The sequence below is a fragment of the Engraulis encrasicolus genome, chromosome 4, assembly GCF_034702125.1.
Source record: "Engraulis encrasicolus isolate BLACKSEA-1 chromosome 4, IST_EnEncr_1.0, whole genome shotgun sequence".
NCBI classification, from domain to species: Eukaryota; Metazoa; Chordata; class Actinopteri; order Clupeiformes; family Engraulidae; genus Engraulis; species Engraulis encrasicolus.
In genome coordinates this window covers 13950510-13955722 of record NC_085860.1, presented here as the reverse complement: position 1 = coordinate 13955722, position 5213 = coordinate 13950510, and positions in this window count along the sequence as shown.

Here is a 5213-nt window from a genome sequence, read left to right as displayed (position 1 = left end):
TTCCTTTTTTTTTTTAGAAATGATAAAATGATTCGCCTCTTTTGAAGACTGAACAGCCTCAGTGGTGAGGCTTGTAATGGTGCCAGTTATATTCCTCTGCAATTACTCCAGGCCTACACACGTTATTACCGTATATACTCTTGGCCATCAAATAAGATCACATTTGTGTACTTTGACATGGATTGAATTCTTAGTGGGGGTGGGAAATGAGGCATAATCTTTCAAGTCCTGACAATCTCATCCGACGTCTTGTCTAACCCTAGTGTACAGTAGATACGGTGCTGCGGTGGAAATGCGCCAAAGACAGACAGTCTTTCACAGACGTCGACAGCTCTTCTAATGAAAAAGCCCAGTGTTAGTCTCAGCAATAGGAGCTTTGATTGACAGCTGAAAGGCGGATGTGTGGTGTGTGTGCATGCGTGCGTGCGTGCGCGCGCGCGTGTGTGTGTGTGTGTGTGTGTGTAGGCTTCCTGTGGTGCTCCTGATGGCTCAAGTGTCTTGTCAGGGAGGATGCGTGTCCCTCAGGAGATTTCTATTTACATTAAATAGGCTCACCTCTTGTCTTGTGACGCAAACTCACTCTCTTTTTGGCTGTACTTTTGTTGATTTTATGACCAGGCTTTACCAAACACAGCACCTAATCCTTGTTCAAGCAGACAGGTACAGCACACACCAGTAAATCCACATACAAAGACACAGAGACAGACACAAAGACACAGAGACAGAGAGGGAGAGGGAGGGAGAGAGAAATTTGACCACTTTGTCACTCAGATATACAGTAGAATTGGAGGAGAAAACACCATGTTTCAGAGCTCTGTTTCTCTGATATCAACCAACAGGCTGTGGACACAAGATGTCATGTTCAAATCAACGCGTCAGTTGGTAAAGCTGTAGGTAGTTAAAGCTGAAGATAGCTGCGTGTGCCTCTTAAGGGAACGCCGCTCATTCAGACCTACCAAGCAAGGAGTGACATGGCAGAAGCCACGGCTGTCGCAGCGTGATTGTGATGATGTAAAAAGGCCTCAACCCCACCCACCCACATCATCACTCTCTCTCTCTCTCTCTCTCTCTCTCTCTCTCTCTCTCTCTCTCTCTCTCTCTCTCTCTTTCTCTCTCTCTCTCTCTCTCTCTCTCTCTTGTCCTTCACTACCTTTTTTCTCTTGCTCCTTAGCTACCCTCCGCAACATGGCTCTTGATGTATACTTGTCCTTACAGCCATTGTAAAAAGAGCGAGCCTGGAACATTCTGTCCTACACCCTCCCTCCCTCCCTCCCTCCTTCTCTCTCTCTCCCTCTCCCTCTCTCTATCTCTCCCTCCCTCCATCTCTCTCTCTCCCTCCCTCCTTCTCTCTCTCTCTCCTGTGTTGAATGTGTTATTAACATGCTAAGACAGAATGATCTGGAAGGAACTGACACCGTAGTGTGTGTGTGTGTGTGTGTGTGTGTGTGTGTGTGTGTGTGTGTGTGTGTGTGTGTGTGTGTGTGTGTGTGTGTGTGTGTGTGTGTGTGTGTGTGTGTGTGTGTGTGTGTGTGTGTGTGTGTGTGTGTGTTGCTCTCACTAACAAAGAGAACACACTGGCTACTCCTGGAGGATTGAGGATTGAGGATTGAGGATTGATTCGCTTCCCAGGGACTCTGGGGTCTCACCACACTTCCACATGCAGTAATTCATCACGCCACGCTGATATTTTTGGAGTCTTTGATGGACACCATCTTGGGCTGCGCTATAGCAGGTGTGTAGTGGGGGCACAGACTAGCAGTAGGTGGTGGGTGGGGGTGGGGGGGGTGGGGGGGCGGTTGTACGCAGGTTATAGTATCTTACATTACACTACACTACACTTAGCTGACACTTTTATCCAAAGCAACTTACAGTTATTTACTGGTACATTGTACTACACAGTAATAACCTTACAGTACATTGCACTATGTAACTTTGTTACCTTACATTACATTACACTACACTACACTTAGCTGACACATTTATCCAAAGAAACCTACAGTTATTTACACTTACAGGGTATTGGTCACAGTCCCTGGAGCAATGTAGGGTTAGCTACCTTGCTCAATGGCACTTCAGTCATGAATGGAGGAGCAAGTTGCTCGTAAGACTAACCTCCTTAACCACGAGTTCACGGCTGCCCCCAATTAACCACACAGAACCCTGTGCTTCATCAGCCAGCCCTACAAGACCCCTTTCCACATAGAAAGAGTAATATTTACTGTGCACAAATCGCTTGTCGAATCCAAAACCTTGACAGGAGACCTTGTACAAAGTTATGTATGAGGGAACTTTGTGTACTTTTTTTTTTTTAACTTGTGATGAAATGCAGAGATTTGTACATTCTGGCCATGACATCTTTAGAAGGCGTGGCGTGGGTAACCATCGTCAAGGCGGCACTCTTTTCCCATTGGCTCTCCCTAACCTTGGAATGGAGGAGGTTGTCGCCTAGAGACGCAACGGAAGCATTACGGGGCATAACTCTCTCAGCTACACCCAGTATAGGCTGCATCATGAGCTGCTCTCTCAGCGTGTTCACTACACCCAGTGGGCTACGGCAAGTGTTCTGTCGAGATGGGCTACCTCAGCGCTAACACAGCCAAAGCCGTAACCCCTGGGTCCTATACTATACTGAGAAGCTGGTTCAGGAGTAAATCTGGTTAATAGTTAAGAGGTAAATCATCTAATAGAAGAGCCTGGAGTCTATCTGGACTCTTGTATTTCATTTACCTCTTAACGTAGGCTGGTTTACTCCTGATCCAGCTTCTTAGTACAGGCCCCTGGGTGGCTGCTACAGTAGTGCTTTGCTCTGGCTCGGTGGCTCAGCTTTGTAGCTCATTTAGATGCATGCAGCAGATACATGTGCACATGCCCAGCCCAGGCACTGTACAGCACAGCACAGCACAGCACAGCGCGGTCGGACGATGGTGGTACGGTACTAAGGCTGCTGAATAATTTAGTGGCCTCACCATCTTCATTCTCAAACATGAATGATTCAGCCTTTGGTCCGACAACATTACATAAGATCTGTTACATCCACACATCGCATCTCCAACCCTTATACAGGATGAACCAAAAAAGCTGTAGCGACAAGTGTGATGGTGGTGTGTGTGTGTGTGTGTGTGTGTGTGTGTGTGTGTGTGTGTGTGTGTGTGTGTGTGTGTGTGTGTGTGTGTGTCTGTCTGTCTGTCTGTCTGTCTGTCTGTCTGTCTGTCTGTCTGTCTGTCTGTGTGGTGTTGGGGGGGGGGCTGGGTGATGGGTTGATGCTGTCATTTCATGTTTTAGTCCACATCAAGAATAAAAGATTGCGACGTACCTGCTGTGAGATGGGATCCAGTCTTAGAAACTTATTGTACCATACACTCCGATTCACTTAGAGAAAGTAATTACAGTTGTTAGTAGGATAAGTTACTATATGCATCACGGCTCTTATAGGGTTACAATGGGAAGTTCATTGTGCATGTGTGTGTGCGTGCTTGCGTGCGTGCGTGCATGTGTGTGTGTGTGTGTGTGTGTGTGTGTGTGTGTGTGTGTGTGTGTGTGTGTGTGTGTGTGTGTGTGTGTGTGTGTGTGTGTGTGTGTGTGAGAGAGAGATACACAGAGAGATACAGAGAGAGAGAGAGAGAGAGAGAGAGAGATGGGAACATTTTCTGTCATTGGCCAGTTCTTTGCTGATGGAGCTATGGATTTCAGCCGTGGATGTGTCATCAGGGTTGCCAGATGAGAAAGATGATTTCCAGCTCAGAAAAATGCTCAAAACTCGGCTGGAAGCACTAAATCCCGCCCAATTTTAACTAAATTCTATTGATTTCGATGGCCAAAAATTAGCAGTGAAAAGCCGCCCAAGTGCCATTTTTACCCGCAGACGGCCATCATAAGCAGCCCAATTGGGAGGGACCTCGCCCAATCTGGCAACACTCTCTGTCATCATGCAGGGACTCGAGACATTATCTACTTGTACCTGCAGTCCTCTGCTTCAGATGAGTATCATGCAAAGACAGATTCGTCTTTTGTCTGATTACAAACACCCTTATTGTTAGGGTGGATGTGTGCATGTAGCATACATTTATCTGTGTGTTTGTACGTTTGTGTGTGTGTGTATGTGTGCGCGCGTGCACATGTGTGTGTGTCGGTGCGAGTGTGTGTTTTGTGTGGGTGTGTGTGTGTGTGTGTTTGTGTGTGTGTGCGTGCATATGTGCATGTGTACATGTGGGTTTGTCGGTGTCAGTGTGTGTGGGTGTGTGAGTGGGTGTGTGTGCGTGCTAGTGTGTGTTTGCATGTGTGCGTGTGTATTTCTTTGTGTGGCGCATGGGTGTGTGCATGAAAGAGAGTGCGTTGGGCATGAGGCCTATTAGTCTTCTACAGTAGTGCTTCTACAGTGCTTCCTCGCTTGCTCAAGCCTCAGGCAAACCTCACAGCTGTTTGTCATTTTCTACAACACTGTATTTAATGTACATTTGGAACGGATGATAACTAGCAGATTTTGGAGACAGTATGTTAGTACTGTGTAAGCTTCGCTACCAGAGCCCCATACAGATGTGGTAGTGCTGAGCTATTGGCCGAGACCAGGGATTCTCAAAGTGTGGTCCGGGGACCCCTGGTGGTCTGCGACAGAGCTCAGGTGGTCCGCGAGGGTATTTCTACTTTTCCAAGACAAGCTTTGTAACATAATTACAAAGCAAAACACAGCTGAAGTCATACTTTCAACAAAATTGTGAAGCGAATAAATAGTAAGTGATCTGCACCAAAATTAGCAGTGCCAAATAAGCAACCATCAACTGTCAGGTCAATTGACAGGTGGTCCCTGAACATTTTCGGGGGGACAAAGTGGTCCCCGGTCTGAAAAAGCTTGAGAAACACTGGCCTAGACTTTAGGCTCAGACCTGTGCCTCCCACCCTGTCCGAACTGCGGAGTGAGGTAGAGGTCGTGAGTTCGAGTCCTAAGGGGTGGTCTGCGCTGGATGCCCTTGGTCACACTGACTCGAGGAGAAAACCGTATGGGAGGGAGGATTATAGGGGTGTGTGGCTCTAAATCAACACCAGCGAACTGCCCAAATTCTGGTGAAATTTCAGTTTGGCTGGTAGGAAAGACCAACTTACTAGCCACTTTGACCCATTAGTGAGTGTGCGCTTGGCTAGTAAGATTAACATCTACAAAGCATTTTGGCTGGTGACAAAAAAAGTTAATTTATAACCCTGAGTGAGTGTAATGGATG